Here is a 22,387-nt window from a genome sequence, read left to right on the forward strand (position 1 = left end):
CCCCCCCCCCCCCCCCGCCACCCACAACCCAGGGGCTGAGAAGCACCAAGGAAGCCACTGCACTGTTTCTGTCCCTTCCTGCTCCTGCCTGCTCTTCCCAGGCCTGCTGGGAAAGCTGGGACAGTACTGCCCACCCCGACAGCAGCCGAATGTGACCAGTCAGCTCCAGGCTTTGGGAAGGAACTCCCATGCGGGCCGCTCCCGCAGCGGGATCCAGGGTGGTGACCCCAAGTGCAGGAGCTTCCTCTGCCTTCTGGAAGAACATATCAAAGGGGCAGAGCTGGGAAGGGAAGTGAAAGGAGGAGGCCAGGTGCCAAGGTGGTTTTATCTTTTTCCCCTCCTCAACATTTCTGTCAAGTTTCTGTTTCACTGGCCCTCCTAAACCGATGCATGCCTTTTTAATAAAATTCTGAGGGTAACACGTTTGATTAACGACAGGCTTTTAAGAGCCACTTGTTAATAATACCGCACTCTGGAAGGCATCAGGCTTCAGAACTCAACCCATTTTGAATAAAGATGCTTATGCTCTGTTTATAGATAGAAATGGAGAGACTTATTCATTACTGGAGACTCTTATTCATTATTTTGGGCACTAGAACACCTAAAAATCCCTTTCTCCTGTTCAAGGAGGTATGTTATTTCAAAGTTTATTATGTATTCACACCCCCCTCAAGTGACATCTCCCAAGAAGAGCTCAGGCATCTCTCATCTTTTCCACATAATCTACTTGCTGGGACCCAAAGCAAGCTAGTTACGGAGAAAACCCCCAGACAATTAAACTATATTTCACAACCGACAAAAATCCTTACGGTATCACTTAGCTCATTTCTATCTTAAAAAAAAAAACTGTAAATACCATCACCAATAAAAGAGAAGGTGGATGAGGACCCATTTCAACGCAGACTTCTGCTGGACCGGGAACAACAACATCGCTTTGGAATTCCTGAAATTGTGTTTGGATGGCTTTCACCCGGAGAAAGCTTTGAGGTCTGTGTCCCTCCAAAGTAACCAGGGCCTGTGATCGGGGCAGTGGGGCCTCACCCAGCTGAGTACCAGGCAGACAAGGTACCAGTTTTCCTGTACAGACGGCCACAGCACTTTAACTGAGGCCAGCTGACTCTAGCCATCTCTTTCACTAGGTCCATTTCACGGAAGTCATTTCCCAGCACGTGCTGTAAACACTCAGCTTAAGTATCTGTAGTCTGTCCAAACAAAATGATTTTTAGGTGTACTGGCTTCCCAAGCCCTGCTTGTACCTGGGCTCAGCTCACAGGTACACTTTCCTTCACTAAGAAACTATGACAGGTTCCCTACAGCAATTTGAAAAGGCTATAAAAGCTTGAAACAAAGACCATGTTAAATGTTTTTGGAAAATATGCAGACACTGCCTAAAATGTAAATAAAATATTTGCTCCTAGAAAAGGGTAGAACTGAGACAGGGTCTCGTTATATAGCTCAGGGTGTCCTCCAACTCACAGCGATCCTCCTGCCTCAGCCTTGCCAGTGCGGGGATTATAGGCATGTGCCACCATGCTCAACATTTTTAAAATTCTGAGACAAGGTCTCACTAAAAGTTGCCTATGTTATGCCACAACTTGCAATCTTCCTGCCTCAGGCTTCCAGAGCCCTGGAACTACAGACAGGCACCACCACATCTGGCCATGTCCCTCCCTTCAGGACATGTGGACTTCAGACATGAGACAGCTAGCTGCCTCTCCTATCCCCATCTTGGGAAGTTAAGCAGCAACTCTCCTCCTGTCAGAAACCAAGAACAGTGACAGAAGAGGCATCACTGGTAAATAACCAAACATGCTACCAGCATCCATTTTAAAGAGAAAAATGCAACCACAGGAGAATGGAGGCCTGGAGGAAGGGTTCACTCCACTGGATGGTCTTTGGGCGGCAGCCCTGCCTTAAAGCAGCTTTCAGGATGCTCAGACTTCCCCTAGATTTATGATACTTTTCCTTCATGTGAAAGGACAATAGCTTATATCCTCACAGAGGTTTTTCTGTTTGCCTGTGCTGATTAAAAAGAAAAAAAAAATACTGACGGGCATCATGTCACTTCTTGAGACTGTTCTGAGAAACATACTCTGCCCATTCGAGAGATGGAAAAAACAAGGCATAAAATATTTCATTAACCATAATCAAGATTGAGTTGGGCTTTAGGACTTAGGCTTCTAGATGACAAATCTAGCTCCTTCTCTAATAGATCCCCATAGATGACTAAAAAGGCCAAGGGACCTAGGTAAGAGGCAGGCTGAAATGCTTTCCATCAAATGAATTCAACCTCGCTCTCTTTCTCGAAATGAGGAGATGGAGGTGCTGTTCAGGACGGCATGGCTGCAGTGGCCAAGCAGGTGGGAACAGCAACCTCTTCCTAACTTGTCACACAATGGCCTTCAGCGACTGTAGTCGTTCCCAGAGTTAATGAATTCCACCTGCAGTTCAGAACGGATCATTATTTTCCTGACATTAGACCTTGGAGTTATTCACATTCAAGACCTGTCTTCCTCGAGGGCAGGGGCCTCCAGGGAGTTATTTCAAAGGATTCGCTTATTTATCTATGCAGCAAGCATTACAACCACGTTTGCACATATATGTGCCATTACTTTGCAAGTGTACAAAGATGCTACTTTAATTAAAGTTATTAGTAAAAGCTTTCGTCACTGAAGCTTCCAAACAGATTCTAAAAATGTGATCAAAATCATACTTGGCTTGGAAATTTTTTCTTTATGTTAAAAGAGGACTTCATATTTGAAAAGTTGGGGAAGAACTGCCATATAATATCCAAATAACATGACACTGATTAAAACACAACCACAGGTAAGAACAGGTCATACCATTGGGAGTATCCACAACAGTGTGCTACGAAAACATTTTCCTTAAGAGGCTGGCTGAGCCCCTAATTCCCCCTTATTTTCTTCTTTCCAGTGCTGAGGATCAAACCCAGGGCATGGATATACCTGCAACCCCAAGTCTGACTCTCACTTGTTTGTGGTAAAAAGATAGTAGATTGCATGCTCTCCAAAAAATAAACCAATTTCTGTTAACTACATAGTTACAATTTACAGTAAAAATGTCAATCCTAGATTGACTTCATTTATCCTAAGAAAATATCTTCTCTGCCTTCCCTGTGAGAGCCCCAGGAATGCAATTAAGACAAGTGCCTTTGACCTGCTCCCCAAAACAATATGATTTGCATGTCAAAGAATATGTTAATATACCCTAAAAACACTTATCATATATTACATTTTGGAAAGATACAGTATAAATTAAAGGCATCTAAAGTGCTTACTGTCTACAAATAGCACACGTTACATCCAATAAAAAAACCATCTGGGAGGAGAGATATAGTAAACAATCTACAATGGTGTCATCTCAGATTGCAGGGAGTTAATTATTGGACTTTCTTTTCTATTCTTCTCTTTTTCCTTTCAGTTCATCTAGATTTTGCCTCAGTGACTGTAAGTTTTAGGTGCGACAAAATAGTTCAGAAATCTAACGGGAAACCAATTTGTAAACCTCAGGACTATTTCCTGTGTAACCCTGGAGTAATGGCACCCTTGCCAATTATCTATGGTGAATAAGATCCTTTTATGAGAATGTTTGAACAGGAGTGTGATTTTGATTTACCAGCTTGTGGTGGATTATTGATATAATCTGCTCACTACATTGCAGCAAGAGTAACTGTGGCTCTGCCACACCAGTGTTCACACAAACCGACAGAGGACACAGCTCCCCGCACGCACGGCTGGCAGGGCGTAGTGACACCTATGAGCAGCCAACGCTCAAAACCCAGATCTGCGCCCAGTGCTGCCCTTGCACCTCTGCCCGCCTCGTTTTCCTCATCTGTAAATTAAAGGGATGGAAGTGGGATAAAGGAACCATGAACCCTGAGGCCCTTTCCTTTCCAGGGCAATACTCCAAGATGCAAATACCTAGCCAGGTATGACCACGCTCCCAGGGCAGAGCCGAACTGCTTTCACCAATTTTACTACTTGAATCACTGGAGAGATAGTAAAACAAAGATAGGAACACAGATTCAGCATTCTTTTAAAGGTTTCAGCTGCTAGCAAATTTTCAGGATACTACTTCGTGGGAGAATCCTGCCCCAAAATAAAGGCCTAGGCCAAAAGAAGGCTCCACACACGACAAATACACTTCCACGCCGCTTACTGGGTAGTTATGCTGTGCCAGATATGGAGTATTTATAGTGCTTTATATCATGCTCTATAATCCCACAACATAGATCTGATTACTCCCATGTTACATTGTTAGAAAAGATCTGCTAAAAAAATAAATAAATAAAAGCTCTGCGGTGTGAAAAGCAAAGTTGTTTTCAACCACGGGGTGTGCCTACGAAGTCACCCGACTGCTCTCTCCGTCTCAACAGCTCACCTGCCAAGCAGGTAAAATGACCCCCGCCTCATCCACGCCTTTGTCCCATACTGACAGCACCAGGTGCCAGGCATGTGGCAGTGAATATAAAATGTTTAAAAAGAAAAAACAGAAATAGAGCTTTTGCAAATGGGGAAGAAGAAGGTTTGGAGGGAGGTGAAGGGGACAAAATAAAAAAGAAGATGTGTTATGTACATGCACAAATTCACCATGAATGTGATCATTATGTGCTTCAAACATGTAGTAATAAAGACAAAAGCTCTAATACAAAGTAAAGATTTGTCTAGATTTTTAAAAGGTGGGGGGAATGGGATAAAATAAAAATTATCTTAAAAATAAAAGGTAAAACCTGTGCCTAATACTTAGTGCATGCTTGATAAACACTAGCTCCCTTTCTCCCTCATTTAACAATGGGGAAATCATTACAAATCAAACCCAACACAAGCCATCAGCTTTGTCAGCCTCAAAGGAGAAAAGGTTTTACTGAAACAAATGCAGAGAACGAAAATTAAGAATACTTGTGTTGGAGTACTCTGGCCTGGGATTGCATCTAAACTCTCACTAGCTGGTGCGACCTTGGGCAAGTTATGTAACTGGAAGCCCAGGCTCCCTCATGTGTAAAGTGGAAATAACAACCTCATAATGCAGATACAAAGGTTAAATGAGATGAAATACAAAAGCAGGGTTGTGGCATCTCCTGTATAAGAAGGGCACCTGGGATGGATGATCAGACAATCTCCACAGCCCCATCTTCCATGACTCTTCGAGGGCCACAGAGAAAAATACACAGAAAGCCTTCAAGGTGACTGGCCTATGATGGTACTCATTTGCTTCCTAAAAATATTAGCCATGATGAATGGGGACATGGGGGGACAGAGATGGTAGCAGCAGCGGACCCCGGGGGCCACAGCTCAAGAGAGAAGGGCTGGGGAAAGCCGTTCCCAGAAAAACACGATGCCCCCAAGCACCAGGCACTGGGCACAGGATTTGCCCACGGAGCGGGATCAGATGCAGGTGGTTGTGAAATGCCAAGTGCAACTGAATCTGAGTCACCCAGTATGACGTGCAGAATGTGTGGATTATGTTGGCCCAGCTCTGGCTGTCTCTCTTTCAAGCACTTCCAGCTTTACCAGAGGGCTAGCAACTGGAAAGGATTGATTACTACGTTGCCAGTTTTCCGAGGAAGGCATACTAGTTGTGGAAGATCAGATGATTTGGGGGAGAGTTCAGAAAAAGCCACATTCATCCAGACTTGATCTGGCCCCAGGCAGAGAGGGGACCCTTCTCTCCTTTCGGGTGGAGGTGACAGACAGGTGCAGATCGCAGGACCACAACACCTGGGGCCGTGGCAGGTCCATGGGGCTCTGAGCTGACACCCTGACCACCCAACACATCTCGGAGCACAGATGTGAAGGGGAGCTTTGGGCCAGTGGGCTTTCTACATGAGCCCACCCACCACCAAACACCCAAAGGAGCTCCCCAGAACCAAGGGATACAAACCCAAACCCTCTGGGTCAGGACCAAGCTGGAAGCTGCCTAGCCACACCTTTCCTTCAACAGGACATCGTCTCTCAAAGGTGGCTCACCTGGACTTGGTAGCCACTAAGTCAAACATTGAGCCAGAGGATGTGATTCAGCTTTTCAACAAGTCCATGGCTGTAAGGAAATAAAACTGCCCTGTGTGTGTACATCAGCAAGTAGCTTTAGGCAACTCAGAGATCCTGTCCAAGGCCGCTCAGTCCATCCTGTACTTGCTGCTGTGGGATGCACGCCCTGCCTCGGGGCTGAAGCAGACACAAGTCAACCACGGTGGCCACCAAAGCACAGAGGCCAAACTGTGTCCCCCCTTCTGAGGATGTCGCCAAGGCCTCTGCAGGCAAACCTGTCAGCTGTCTGCTCAAACACCTAACACTCCCAATGATTTAAAGAAGGGAAGGGTGACTTCTGCCCCACCCAACCCAGCCCCACATAACCTTCCAACCCTATCATCTTCAAGTACATCATCTTCAACACCAAATTACACCCTGGGCACCCAACCGACCTGACGTCTCCCCCAGGACCTCAGCCCATTTGTGCTTTTCCTGGAAGTGCAGATCCAGGCCCATGGCTCTTCTTCCGCAAGTCCTGGCCTTCCCACGGGAACTTGGCTCAGGGTTCACATGCACTTTGAATTCCTTGCATAATGAAAACTCCCAGAAGGCAAGAACCACCATGCTCTACCATGCCTGAACCAAGAGTCCTGAGCACAACAGTTGCTCAAGGAAGGATCTTTCATCTGAAGCTGGAAACAATCAAATAACACTCAGATCCAAGCAAACCGACGAGAAAAATGGAGACTAATGAATTAAGTAGTAGGAACTCTCCAGGCGCCGGTGTGGAGGGAGATTATCTACAACAAAAAGAGTCATACTTGGGCTGGTGGCGTGGTGTAGCTCAGCAGTGGAACACTTGCCCAACGTGAGTGAAGCCCTGAGTTCCATCCCCAACACACACGCCCGAAAAAAGGAAAAAAAAAAAAAAGATTGAGACTGTAGAAAACGGCCATACACTTCCTGGTTGGTAGATTGCCACTATAAACACCTCTGAGCCTCAGTTTCCTATCTTTAAAAAAGAAAAACACAGCTACACCTCAAGTGGCTGTTCCTCCCCTATGTGGTATGTGTGCAAAGGGAACCCGTGGAGCAGCACTTCCAGATGCCTCCCCAGGCTCTCCTACCACTCCCCCGTGTCCCCACTTCAGCTTGGTGGGGGGGGGGCTCGCTTTCTCCTACCTCAGGATGAGAGAAGATTAGAAAAACAGGACAAAAGGCTGCCAACAGTGGATAAAGTCATAAAAGGCATCAGTCAGTTTTAGATGACGAAAATGATTATTCTGAAGCTCTGTGTTGTTCTAACCCACTGGATTGACAGGGGGCCCTCCTCGTATCCCCACCCTCCCAGCTTGCTCCTTTAGTCCCCCAGTAGAGGCTTTGAAATGCATAAAGTCATTTTTTTATAAAAATGAATTTCCTCCCCAGAGGACAGAGGACTCTGGACACCTAAAGTACGAGGGAATACTGCATCTCTGCAGCAGTTACTAAGCCCTGTCTTTGGGGCCTGCTATTTGGCTTCAGTTGCATCCACTCCGAACCTGTGAAACCTTGGGTGCACAGGGCTCTCTCTTGTGACCGCCCCATCACAGCGAGGAACAGGTCCACAGCACATCAGGAGCAGAGCTGTCACCTGGGCAAGGATGCGTGCTGTGCAGGTGAGCCGGGAGCTGGCGGCCGGCTGTAGGGCAGCTGGATCTCGAGGACAGATTCTCTTTCCACCACAGGCCCCCCTGAAGCTTTTCCCTGACCAATATGCCTGCACACCACCCAGCCATCCAGGGGCCCCAGTCCGAGCTGGTGTCCACCTGCTGCTGTATCTGAAGGAAAAGTAAATCTTCTCTTATGGAGACTTTTGCTCTCTGATGAGCTTAAAGTGCCAATTAGTGAAGTATAATTAAGGAAGCCTAAATATTATCTAATTGAATTCTCCTTGCTGTAAGTAAATGCTGCCACCTTCCTTCCCCCATCACTTTTTTTTTTTTTGTAGTCCTGAGGATGAAACCCAGGGCCTTACACTTGATGGCCAAGCATTCTATACCACTGAGCACCCCGTCCTTTCACCTATCACTGAACAGTGCTTCAGAAGGCAGCCCTTCAGCCGGGCCTAGTGGTGCACGCCAATAATCCCAGCAGTCTGGAGGCTGAGGCAGTAGGATCACTGTGAGTTCGAGACCAGCCTGGGCTATACAGTGAGTTCCAGGTCAGTCTCAACTACATAGTGAGACCCTGTCTCAAAAAACAAAAAAAAAGCCAAAAACCCCAACAAACAAACAAAACAGAAGGCGGCCCTTCAGATTGAGATGGAAAGTCTTTAAAAGGGGGAGGCGCTGCGACTCAATCCACACTCTACTTTGCTAAACATGACACAATACCACCTGCCTCTCCTGTCTAATTTTCTTACAGGGTTACAGTGTTCTCTCTGAAACACGGGCTGCTCACATCACAGCCCTGCTTCAAAGCACCTGATGGCCCACGGCGGCCTACACAACTGAGGTCCAGTCTGTTTTTCCAGGTCAACACCTCTCACAACCCAACTCATTCAACACCCCCACACCTTACCCTCAAGTGACACCTTACTTCTTATCCTAGCCTGTCCCCTAGTAAGCTACAGCTTTTCATACTCCAGGGCCTGTACTTGCCTAGAAGTACTGTAAATTTTCACAGTTGGTGGCATTATTTCCTCCCTCCCCAGCCACTTCCCACTTGCAGCTCCTGTGTCCCTGGGGTGAGGTGCTGGGGAATTTTAGGGCAGTGACCATGTATTACTCAACCTGAGCCCCCAGACTGGTACCCAGTGTAGGTACTGGGGCAGGGTGAGCGACACTGGCTTGCTGATGGTGATATTCCATGTTTGAGGAGAAGAGAGCATACAATGACTCCTCTTCCAGACCGATTCTTACTACTCTCCCGCTGTACTACCACACCAGGCTTATAGTCTCTATGTGTTACTAGTTTCTCCACCAACACACCTAAAACAGGAAACATCTTCAAGTACTCCTCTCAATTCAAGATCTGTCATTTCGATAACCTGCTCAGGTGCCATCCCCAAAACACTGACTGTGATGTCCTCCAGCGCATGAGGCTCCTCCTGCCCAGGCTGAGGGTATTGGTAGCTCAGGGGTACAGGGATCACCTGGTATGCATTAGGCCTGGTTTCACTACCTAGTACCATTTAAAAAAAAATGAAAGCAAACCACAAATAAGCAAATAACACCTCCTAGAGGTAATTGCACCTGGATCTGGACACATCTTAAAGAGATGGCTGACAATTAGACCCATTCTGTCACTTCCCTTACGTATCTCTAGCAACATAGATCCTTCCGTCTTGGAGGGTCACCCCAGAGGATAATCATACCAACTTGACAAGATAATAAAGTAACAATAACCTATTACAACATAAAACAATGGACCTATTTTCCAAGACACTGGCCCTACAGAAATCCAAAGCAAAAATAAATTTCCCAGACATATAGCATGCAGTTTCTAGTTGGAAGTGGCCAACATATGAATCTTCCTTTCCAACAGGACTCTGGCACTCTCCGCGAGTTAAAAGCAGGTTTCTATGGGAAGGGAAGGGTACAGGGAAGAGAGCACCCCAATGCCTACACCAGTCTCCTTTCCCTTCCGGGGCATAGCTTGCCTCTGAAAGACCACCTCCTCTTCCCAAGCTCACCATTCTCCCAGAAGGGTGGTGGAAAGTCCCCTCTCAGCAGGATGTGCTCAGGGCTCCCCAGGCTGTGTAAGTGCCCCCTAGGGACACCCAGATCCTTCCAGCTGGTTTGTGTCCCGACACTACCCTTGCAAGCTGCTGCTCTATGAAGCACTCATCTCCCTCCCTGGGGTCCCAGAATGATGATCTCCAGTCCCAGGTGAACTCTGGTCTGCCTTTCCAGAAACACAGTGCAGTATGCTTGTTCTTGTCCCTCAGGAAGGCTTCTGGGTGGAAAGTGTTCTCAAAAACTCTCTACTGGGTGCCACTCCATGTTACCACGTAGATCATGGCCCTGGGGCAGGCAGGTTTAGCGTGGGCTCTGGAGTCAGCCTTCACTGCCTAAATCCTACTTAGGCGGCTGCCTCTCCTTCGGTCCCAAATTCCTTGTCTCAATCACAGTAAGAGTAACTTCACCTACATCACTGGGTCCAAGGGTTGTAAGGCGTGAATAAAATGCCACATAGAAGGAACTCAGCACAGTGCTGCAAATGCCCGCTCAATACCACTATCATACCAAGTTTTTCTACAGGAAACCTAGAGATCCAAACAGGTGAAAATGAAGGTCTAACAGCTTTAGATTGCTGACTTGACTTGGCAGAGTGGAGTCACACACATGGAGTTAAGTCTACCAAAGGCAGAAGGCAAACTGGATCGTTTTGCTTCAGGTTTATCTGATGCAGAGCAAACAGAAACAGGCTGTACCCCACGACATGTTGCCCCAAAGGTGGGCTGTAGCTCCCATGCTGTTGGTTGAACTTCTTTCAATATACTCTAGCCAAGCCATGTGTAGTAGCAGTACCCACACCACACTCTCTGCTGTTGGCAGTTGAAACCTCTGTATACTGGGTTCACTGAGAAGGGACATATCAGATACACCTAGGATGCGTCACATGCATGGCCTAACTGGTGGCACTTGGAACTTCTCTGAAAAAAGCTCACTAAACTTCTAGAGCATTTATTTCTTTCTTAATCCATTATTGTGAAATCACCTCAGGGGTTTTACATAAAATATATTTGACTTTCATTCACTTAATCTTTTTTGTGGGGGAAGGGTGAGACAGAGTCTCACTCTGTAGCTCAGTCTGGCCTTGAACTCATTATGTAGCCTAGGCTGGCTTCTTGAACCTGCAGCAATCCTCCTGCCTCAGCCTCCTGTGTGCTGGGACTACACTTAATTTTAACATAACAGATGGCCTAACATATCCAGAAGACAGCCACACAGAAGACATGTCAGTGTCCAAAACCCAGGTAATGTAACACAACCAGTGTTGCACACTCAAGTTCAAGGGAAACCAGTTCACCAACACAGTGCACAGTCAGGGTGATGTAGCACTCTCCACTGCAGTTACGGATGGGCCATCCAAGAGGGAGCTCACACTTGTTTTTTACCAGAACTCGGTACCAAGTGGACCACCGTCACCAAAAAATCTGGTTATTCATTACAAGGCAACTAACTAGGAAGCTCTGCTTGTAACACACTTCTTACTAGGTGTCCAAATCCACACACTGTGGGTCTCAGTGAGGTGACCATTTCTGGGCTGACTGGGCAGGACCTTCACATTTACATCTTCAATATTTAAATTCTAAAATTAAAACCATTAACCCAAGTTTTAAGTTCTCTTCCCAGCAACTCCTTACCAAGCTACTTCAATTTACAAAGCAGGGACAATATCTTTGTCACCACCTGAAACTCCAGTCCAGCTTATTTCATCAAAGATGGACTGGAGGAAAGGGTGGTGTCGGTTCTAGTGGGATTTATTCATGCTTCCAAGCAGGAGACGGAAAATCCCTCTCCCTCCCCAAAGTGGGCACAGGACCTGTGCACCTGGGGCCCAAGGAGATGCTCCGTTACATCTGCAGGCGGCTGTCACGAAAGAGAGGCACGCGTTTGGCTTGCTGGGGCTTCACCTGATGTTCCGATGAATTATGGGCATGATGTGAGGAAAAGCATCACCCAAATCAGGGAGCTCTAAGACTTTCCTATGAGACATCTTAACAGAGGGGGCCCCAACTCAGACACATGGGCACGGCTATGCAGACAAGTGACCCCAAACCCCGGCAGGAATCCTAACTGGGAGATGGCCACGAGGGGCTCTGATTGTACACTGCTCCTTGAGTTGCAAAAAGCACAGGGCAGCACAACTGCGCTCCAACTCCTGTGTGCACCGATTCAGCGGAAAACGGTGCTCTCAGGTTCCAAAAGGACTGGGTCTGCTACTGAACAGAAGTTCACACAGCAGAAACTTGAGGACCACGGGAGTTGGGCAGTAAGCCTGCCATCAGAGGTGTTTCAGTGCTGCTGGACGATCACTCCACAGGGACCAGTACCACTCCTTGAGGAAGGGTTGGATCGAGGCCTGTGGCACCCACAGGTCTAAAGATTGGGCCCAGCACACAGGAGACATGAGTTTTGCTGACTGAGTGAACTCTGCTTTCACACAGATCACCGGTCAACAAGATTGATGTAACTCTTAAGACATTAAATGCATTGGCTGGCCCTTGTGTCCTTTATGTCATTCCAATGAAGAAGTAGGCAGGAAAATCAGGCTGAGTTAAGGACCACAGCAATGGACAGAGTGTCAGCTTGGTTCTTTCCTAAAACCTCTTCCCAAGAGTCCTCTGCCCATAGGCAGACACACAGTGTCACTAAAATAAACACAAACTGAAACGTTCTTAAGATTTAGGTGCATATCTCATCTGAAAACCATTCAAAAGCTGTAAGAAACCCTGCCATGCCCTTTAGCACCAGGAAATTAAAAGAAAAAAAGAAAGAAAAGGAGACTGGGAAAGAGGAAGCCACTCATTTGCTCCCAGGTAAGAAAATAACTTGTTTTTCACTATTATCTAAGTACTTTTCATGTTCCATCCATGCCAGGTACTTTTTAACCAAATAAAACATATTACAATGTATAATAGATACTGGGAAATGGGAAAAATATTCAAATGAGACTACGAACAAGAGAGGAGGGAGGGGAAAAGGAAAGAAGGGACAAGTAAAAAGGAGAAAAGAGAAGGAAAAATATAAACAAGGCTTTTGTAAATGAGGAGAAAAGGGCTCAAAGGGAGGGGCAATGGGAAAAAAGCAAGATATACCACAGATGTACAGATACAAATTCCCTATGATGAATATTGTTATGTATATCTAAAATGTATCAATAAATGTTTTGCTTTAAATAAAAATACTGCAACTAGAAAAAAATACTTTTAAGATGTCCTGGTGGTACATGCCTGTGATCCCAGTATCTAGGAGGTGGAGGCAGGAAGATCCCTGAGTTGGAAGTCGATGGGTTCAAAGCCAGCCTGAACTCCACTGGGAGATCCTGTCTCAAAAACTAAAACAAAACTCTTAGGGAACAAACTTCATTCATAATCCTTAATCCCACACTCCAATCTCAGAGAACTCCAAAAGTCAGAGAGGAAGCTATCTCTTCCTTCCCCACCCTGCTCCACCTCAACCCCAAGACCTGCCTACCTCGTAAGCCTCTGTCAAACCCATGTCCACTCTTATTTCTATCGCCTCCATGCTGCAGGCCACACCAGTCTTAAAAATTAGCCTTGTAACTGACCTTAGAAGAAGATAACTAATATCTTGAGCATTCTTGCTTCCTTCTAGCCTGGTCTATGTTCCACTGTGGGTAGGGGCGATCATTAAAAATGCAAATCTCATGCCACTGTCTAGTACTTGCTATAGCCTCCTAGAGGCCCCCCAGTCCCCAGTATTGGGGATCCAAGCCATGGCCTTGCACATGCTAAGCAAGTACTCCAACATCTGGCTACACCCCAGCCCTTTTAAATTTTGAGACAGTCTCGCTAAACTGCCCATGCTGGCCTTGAACTTATGATTCTCCTACCTTAACCTCCTGAGTAGCTGGGCTCACAGGTGTGCACCACGGAGTTCCTTAAGAACTCCAAGCACCACGTTCTTGTCCCTACCTACCTATTCATTCTTGAATTTCTGTCCTTTCTTCCTCCAAACACACTGTTTCTCTTACCACCCTGGACACATCTCAGGACCTCTGTACAAGCTGCACTCTAAAGCACTTTTTCTTCCTCTCAGCATCCTTCAGGTATAAACTAAATGTCACTTCCATGGGTTGCGTTCCTTGAGCTGCTACCCAGAATCCTGTTTGTAAGGCTTTCCCTGACTCCTTCCCAGCATCCTCTGCTGTGAAGCTTTCCCTGACTGCTTCCTAGCATCCTCTGCCAAGATGTCTTCCTTAATCTACCTCCCAGCATCCTCCATAATGGCCACACATGGAGGGAAGCCAAACTTCACTTCCTAAATTTCTGTTATACTAACTTTTAGCCCTTTGCACAGATGACATATATTCAAATATTCATTAAATAAATAAAAATGTGTAAATGTTAAAAAACATCACTGGATTGGCAAATTTGGTGGTGGGAAACTGCTTTTTCCAAGAGGAGAATCTAATACTGAATTGCACTTGATATAATATCTTTAAAAGTGAGCTGTGAAACCTAGCTAAGCTCTTGGACAAGAAATGGTTCTCAGAGACATTATTTTCATGACTTAAATATAAATCAAGGGGCTGAGGGTGTTGCTTGCTGGTGGAACACTTATCTAACATGTAAAGGCCCTGAGTTCAATCTCTAGTACCATAAAAGATAAAGTACAAATAAAACTCAGAGATACCAGTTAAGTCTCCTTTATTTTATTTCATCTTTTTTGAGGCAGGTTCTTGATATGTAGTTCACACTGACCTCAAATTCTTAATCCTCCTGCCTCAGCCTCCTGAGTGCTGGGATATCAGGCATGCATCACCACCACCATGTAGCTGCTTCCCTTAAACTATATTTGGCCTTAAATGCTAAGTGGAAGAGTTTGACTAAATGCACAGAAGTTCAACTAACCAAGTTGTGGAAAACCTGTTTGAGATGCTCACTGCACAGTTTTATGAAATTATCTTTTTTGGGTGGCAGGGGGGTGGGGGGTACCGGCGATCGAACTCAGAACTCAGAACCTTAGCTTGCAAAATAGGCGCAGTGCCACTGAGCTAAATCCCCAGCCCATATGAAAGTTATCTTCTAAAATAACAACTAGAGCCAGGCGTGGTGGTGCACGCCTGTAATCCCAGCACTCGGGAGGCTGAGGCAGGAGGATTGCTGTGAGTTCGAAACCAGCCTGGGCTACATAGTGAGTTCCAGGTCATTCTTAACTACATAGTGAGACCCTGTCTCAAACAAACAAACAAACAAAAAATCTGTTTTCTACATCAGAGAAGAAAATAAACAAGCCTCTTTAGAAATTAAAATATCATATCTGAATGCAGCTGCCAGATCTAAGCCTAAACTATAACTAGCAGGTAAGCACTTATTAAAAAATATTTAAAGATAACAATGTTTTGGATTTGGGGGGCTGAGGAATAAACCCAGGCCTCATGTATATTGGGCAATCATATATTTTTAATCAACTATGGTTTCATCTTGTATAGTGGATAGCATAGATTACTACCATGCAGTTTATTTTCTCTCTTCTTTAAAAAATTTATTGTTTGGAAAGGAAAACCATTCATATGGTTTATATTATGTTTTGAAACGCCCATCCCATTTTCCTGGTATCTTCCCTAGCTTGAAAATATATGTACCTCTTTAAAAAAAAAAAGTTGACAAGGTTCAAGATGATCTTATATATTCAGAGAACTGTTTTTTAAGCCTCAGCAAAGAGGAAGTCCCTAAAATGATTCTCTTTGTATGACTGATCTATAATCAACTTTTATTGAGTAGGTACGCTGTATACATTCACACACAAGAAAAGCTTATTCCCTATAGTTTCTTGATTTGATATTTTGTTTTAAATCCAGGGAGTAAGGGGAAAAAGAAGTTAAACTGTACACAGACCAACACTCCTATTAACTCATACCACTAATGAAACCCAACTCTAACTAAGCAGAGAAAATGGGCCCACACATTGGTGCTCTGAGATGGAGCGCTGGTCTTTGATCAGAGTGCCTCTCTCTCCTATTTAATGTAAACTTCAAACCAAGAGCCATGAAGAGTGGTTATAATTAGTAAAGGCCCCAGTGTGGCAGCTTTCAGAGCAACTGGATGTCAACAAAGTTTTATTTTTCCTCTTCAAATGAAGCTTTGCCACCTTTTATTTTGGAATTTCTGAAATTTAGTCTTTCCCACAACTCCGCACTAAGCACCAACCCTGTGCACGATGGGTGTGCTAAAAAAAAAAAAAGAAAAAAAGTTCTTTCACCCCTGTTTCCTTCACTGAATCTGCAGTGGTGTTTTAGGCCGAGGCTTCCAAATTACATGTGGCTCCTCTCCAAAAACTCTCGTCCTTATGCATTAGAAATCAACACACGTTACCATGCATGTGAGCACCAATACGTAACCTTTGGGCTAGGTGCAGGGGATGCAGAACTGTCCCTAGCATGACAGCAGACAGATGTGACAGATGGGCGTGAACATGATTCTAGAAGGAAGACCGAATACTCGTTGGAGGAGCAAGTACTTGAGAGGCTTGAAAGAAGAGTAAGAAATATTCTTTGCTGGGGAAGCTGATGGAAACACAACAAGCTGCACAAAAGTAGAAAGAAATTACTCGCAGCAGTGGTGGAGAAGATGAGGAGGCCAGCACTGAGACTCGAGATTCGGTTTGGAAGCTGCAGATGAAGGTCATCATACGCCAAGTGAAGGAGCTTGGATTTCTTTCTGTAGAAAACAGGGAGCTAAGAGATGTTTTCAAGCAGGCGAACAACACATGCGCACAGCTTTAGCTTCGGAGGACAAGGTCCCTGGCAGCAGAGTGCAGGATGAACTGCAGTCCGGAGGGACCCGGGGCAGGAAAGTCACTTAGGAGGCTCCGAAGACCTGAAGAAGGTCTAGATTGATGCAGGCCAGACCAGAGCTGGGAACTAGAGGCCAGCAGGGAGGTTCCTGGTCCGGAAGGCTGGGTGGGCCCTGCATTTCAGATCCCTCTCCAGAGGGGAGGGAGAGGACTTTCATTTTACAATCACCTGCAGGGTGAGGTGTACCAGAAGGCTCCACTAGGGAGAAGCTGTAAACCGAGATACAGTTGGGTGTTGCCGGTTTATAGGTGAGAGGAGAGGGCAGAAAAGCACCAGAATGCACAGGGTGCTGTGATTTGGGCTATAAAGGTGGCTGCTGAGCCGGGGCACCAAGCACGGGCAGGAAAAACTGGTGCTGGGGAGAAAAGGAGCTGCCAATGTCCATAAAGTAAGCAGAGGCCAGGCCACTGTGGGGGCAACTGTGCCCACCACAGGAAGCCTCTCCTTTCTGGAATTCTGGCTCCCTGGGGCTGCCCTTCCATGGCTTCCTCTGCTTCCTGCCTATGTGAGAGGTCTGGGACTTGAAGGGGACACCAGGGACAAGTGGTAAGCAAGTGGCACTTATGGAGGGTTCCTGTCACAATACTAGACATTTCTGTACTGCGGTCCCGGGGTCCCAGGAACATAAAAATCATCACCATCTCCCTCCCTTCATCCCACTGTTCCCTCCCTGTCCATGGGACAACTGTCCAGCCACCCTGTCATGAGATATCTGGACACAAGACCCTGTGCGGGGGGGGGCGTGTCTGTAAAAAGGACGGTTATGTAAGAATTTTTAATAAAAACTTGAGAAAACAAAATAAGCGAGGCTGTAAGTGCAGAAACATGAAGCAAGTAGGGGCTAGTTCAAATACTTGAGAGGGAAAAAAAGGTATACTCCACATAACTTGAAACACCAGAGAGAACTGGCAGATGACAGCACTGAGGCAGTTTCCCAAACAACTGAGGAAGTGGCTCCGAAAGCTGTGCCACCTACCAGAAGGGCTTCTTGGGGCCAGCGAATCTGGTTTGTTTTAAAAGCAGATGAGCCCTGGAGCTTTCATTTACTAACAGGGTCTCCTAGTACATGGGAGACACTTAATGTCTTCCCCAGCCCCAAATTTTCTGTGAGACCTTCAACTTGCCAACCAAGGTACAGGGGAGCATGCCAGTCTGCAGGTATCTATGACCCGCTACTGTACTTTTTTTTTTTAGGGCTGGGGATTGAACCCAGGGCCTCTGCCACACTAGGAAAGGGCTCAACCAATGGGCAACAACCCAAGCCCAGCCACTACTAGACTTTTAAATCAGGTTTCTCACCCTGGACTTCCTAGGGCTGAACAAACAACCCTCCCTGGTGGGGGGGGCTGTCCCCTGTGGGCATCTCTGGTCTCTACTCACTAAAGGCCAGTAGCACTCCACCCCCTCGCCCAGCAAGACACTAAACTAAGTATCTCTAGGCATTGCTAAATGTCCCCTGAGGGGGAAACCACCTGGCCAATAACCATGCCTCTCAAGAGTGGATCTCAAGCTTGCTGCCCACCTTTCCTTAAAACCCATCATCACTAAGCAACCGGGTTAAGAATCTGCTAGTTCTCCTTGTTCCTGGGGATGCATTTCCTCCATCTGAACAGAAACTGCTGGGTAAATACTGCCCAAGGTAATGGAGTTGTGTAAAATTCTGGGAAGGAAATCCAGAGTGGATACCCACAAAGCTTCCTGAGCTCAAAATATACCGCTTTCTCCCATATATAGACTTTGACTTTCTGGAACATTAATTTTACCCTCCCAACAATCCCATGAGGTAAGCAAGCTAAGGAAAAGAGGTGTATAATCACATTCACCAACAACGATGCTGCCAAGGGCTAAAGTTTCCTTTGCAATCCCCTTACACTTTCAAATGCATCCACAGAATTAGTTGCAAAAGGATCTAGCATTGTTTCCAAACAACACACTGGAAGCAAGATAAACAGGCAGTAGTATATCTTTGGCTACATCCTCTGAGGCCATGCTGATTCTAAAGAGCAGAGCTAGGCTGGAGTTGGGAGTTCCGGGTCTGGGATGGTCTCTTACCAGCCCGAGGAGGGCCCAGGGATTTAGCTGTAAAATAATGCTGCTCTGAGCATAAAACCCAACTTCACCAAAGGCCTCCACAAAAGCAGAATGAAACTAACTTGGTCCAAAAAGGTACACTCAGATGAGAAATTTTAGAAGTAACTCCACCACCAGGCATATCTAACTTTTTTATACCACACAGTCTCTGAAAAAAGGGCGAAAAAGGGATGAAATACCAAGCAAGCTCAGGGGAAAAACAAATAGAGCATTTAAAAGCTTTATCTAATTACCCCCACTGAGACTTTTTCTCTCCAGTCTGGCTGTCTGACAAAGCCAGTGGGGGATTTCATTCTTTCTCCACCCAGTGAGTTCCACCCCGCCCTCAAGCAGTCCTGCAAGCCTCAGGTGAATCCCTTCAGGAGCAGTCCTTCCCGGCCTTCACAGAGGTTTTCAAATTCTCTCAGCATTACTTGTTTGAATCACACAGAACAAACAGTCTCCACCCTCTCCCACTGCTTTGTCTGCAGCACTCATTCGCGGGCAGCCACCCCTACCGATGGGCAGACGGCTAACCTGTGCCCCGCGGACCACGGCGAGCAAGATGCACCAGAGACAGCAAGGGCAGCTCCCTCCTCCTCCTCCTCCCCGCCCCGGGCGGCCGATAGCACAGTCAGCGCCCTACACACACTCCAGCGCCCAACGAGCCTGCAGGGCCACCGGGAGAAACTGAGTAAAGCTCGGCTGATGGCACCGCCCAACGAGGCTGCTAACTGGGAAAAGCCCCTCCCACCTTCCTCCTTCTTCAACCTCGGCCGTAAAGAAAACACCAGCGGCCGTTTCCTCGCTGTGGTCTGCCTTCCATGTGGGAGTGGGGAAATTAAAAGTAAGCGATGCATTTCAGAAAGCACATCGCATGCCGCCCTCTGGGTTTCAGATGGTGCACCTTTTACCTCTGATTTATGTGGAGCCCCCCACCCTGGGCTTGGAACTCACTCTCTTGACTCTTGCTTTTTGAAGGAGGCCTGGACTATTTCTATTCAAAAACCACTTTCTAAGTGTAAACAAGAGAGAAAAGAAACAGAAAGAAATGATTTACCATTTTCTTAATTACATTTGCATATGAGAAATGTGACTCCACGGGGCTTGGGTCCCAGGTAACAATGACTCGGGCAGAGGAACTTCTTCCATAGCAGGCCAGCATCCGACCAAGGTGATGGATGGCCACCAACCATGCCTTCCGCCAAAATCCACTGAAAATGTAATGCAAATCACAATTCTTTCTGTTTTCTAACATTCGGTCAGTCCTTCAGAAGATATTCTGAAGCTAATATAATTGTTTTTTAAAAAGTGTTCATGCACTGGGCTGTATAAACTGAGCAGCGGGCTGGGGGTGATAGCAGGGGCCATCGAGGACCTAATCTAAAAGAATGGTATCTCAGGGAAGGAGGAAAGAAAACCATTGTCCCCTTATCAAGAGAGACTGTCCCGCATAGTTTCTATTGGTGCTGTATTGCATTTCTATCTTCTCAATGCAGATCTGTTGAATAAAGAATAAAGGTAAGACATCAATTTATGGATTAGGTAGAATTTCCAAGGCTAAAAAAAAAAAAAATCTGTTATTAACATGTGAAAGGTTGGGAAGGTTTAACCTCAACACATAGGAAACAGACAAGACAAGCTGCCATCTGACACCACAAGGCCGGGTCAGAGAACACTGAACTTCAATTAAAGACACAAAACAGAGATTTAAATAAAGTTACAAAAACAAAATCAACTTTCACATCCTACCTTCCCTAGGTCAAAGAACATGGAAGATTCAGAAATTAATTAAACCTAGTAAATAATGTAAAAAAGGGAAGGACTCCCTTTCAAAAATGCTTTGGTTAATTTTAGCATCCTTCTGTTTAGCTGCTTAGCAACCCTTATCCTATGACCTTCTAAGCACCACCTATTTTTCAGAAGCATAATGAATAGAAACATCAAAAGGATTCACTTCTGGCTGCTTCTGGAGAGCATGTTTAAACAATTTTTGTACGAGTTAAATTTATATTAATTACACCAGACAAAAGTAGATTTTTTTCATTAGCTAAGAAATTTCCTTAGCTGATGATAAGACGTTAAGTGAGCATACGATAGCAAGTAAAGACTTCCAAACTGACCTAGGAAGTGGAACCACATTGCAGTTCCAGATTGAAGAGTGAAAAATGAAAGTCCCCTAGGAACAGCTAGCTAGTGCCTGGCTGACAGCAATCAGCAGCTGTTGATCAGATGCAGGACTAATGAAGTTACATTTTACTTTCCTCCTCCAGCGGTCTGTACCTGTGTAAGACCTCAGGAGTCTGCCAGAGAATCTAAAATAAAAGACCCTTCACTCAAAAGGTCACTTGTTGGATGATGTCCACGGTGAGGAATGGCTGCACCACCTGTACCAGCACAGTCAGATGCGTGCTCATTACACAACAAACACTTGTCTGCCACGAGGGCGCCCAGCCTGAATTTCTCATGAAAAAGGAAGTGGCATCCAGGAAAGCCCAGAGAATTATATTCCATATACTACCAGTCAGCATCTGCAGCATCTCAGAGTATCACATATTCAAGTAAATCCTCTAAAAACAAAACAGCCTAAAGGACAACTCAAGTGTAGCAGTAATTTTAAGAATGATAAAATTGCAAATTCATTAGCTTAAGATGGAGAAAGGGGAACAATTAAATCAAAGAGCTCCTCTCTCCCTTTCTTTTGTAAAAACAAGGAAGGAAGGTTATTTTTTCACACATTTAAAACTTGATTAAAGCCATTCAAATGTTTAATTCATCAGTGTAACCAAAGCTTAAAAACACATCAAAGCAGGACCCATCAGCCAGTATCCAGAAAGCTCCTTCCAAAGGGCAGAGGTAAAAAAACAAAACCAAATTTTAAAAAACAGTAAAACTAGTGGTCCATTTTTGCATATATTATTTGAAGAGTATTTCAAACTCATGCCTTCAAAAGCTCTGTGGACTCTCGAAGGAAGCATAATTTTTTTTTTTAAAGGAGTTTTTAGCCAAGCCTTTAGCCTCTTAACTCGGACTTCCGGGTTTAATTATGTCTTAGAAACCATACCTGCCTACTCAAAAAAGCACCGAAGCTAGAGGATGCTTTTCACAAATATGAAACAAGTCTTTGCTTTGCCAGTCCCATTACCCACATTTTACTTCAATTCACTTATTTCAGAATACACACATGCACAGATCACTACATTATCCAAAAATGGGGGAAATCTCAAAAACAGGGTCACACAACAGCAATTCAGACTTTGCACAGCTCTTTGAACTCTGCTTCGAGTGAGCTATACCACGCAATTTCCAGCATCCCTATCCAAAAGGGAACCTTTCTTTCCATTGGCTTTTAAAGGGCTCAGCTTAAATCTAAACTCTGAAGCAAGGACAAGGGTGAACTGAACTACAGTGGAAAACCCCAGGACAGGTTTTTCGGCATGCCAAAAATTCCACTTTTTATTCACCTTTCTCTCCACCACCACCACCACCACCACCAGCAACGCTTAGCATCTTCCAAAAGAAGCAAAAAGCCCCCTCCAAAGTGCCCGAAAAGTGTGCTAGGACTGGCTCTGCAGCCGTGTAGAATTTCGTAATGGAATGTGAACTGCTCGTCCGGATCTGGGCTCACGTTCTATCTCCTAACCAGTAAGGAGCGAGGGAGGGCAAATCTGCTGAGCAAGGAGAACTACTTTCCTCCTCTTTTATAACCCATCACGGATGCACCGCGGACGAGGGACGCAAGCTGCACGCGGCGCCTGTCAAGCGCCCGGCCAGCGCGCCCCCCGAGCCCCCGC

The 22,387-nt window shown here is 45.7% G+C and overlaps 1 protein-coding gene across 1 annotated transcript in view; it reads right to left on the reverse strand.

The window, feature by feature from the left end:
* The window catches only part of Rreb1 (ras responsive element binding protein 1), a 119,192-nt gene that overhangs the window by 95,766 nt on the left and 1,039 nt on the right, over nucleotides 1–22,387 (reverse strand).

Source organism: Fukomys damarensis, unplaced genomic scaffold (genome assembly GCF_012274545.1).
Source record: "Fukomys damarensis isolate Sample0158 unplaced genomic scaffold, DMR_v1.0_HiC HiC_scaffold_10, whole genome shotgun sequence".
Lineage (NCBI taxonomy): Eukaryota > Metazoa > Chordata > Mammalia > Rodentia > Bathyergidae > Fukomys > Fukomys damarensis.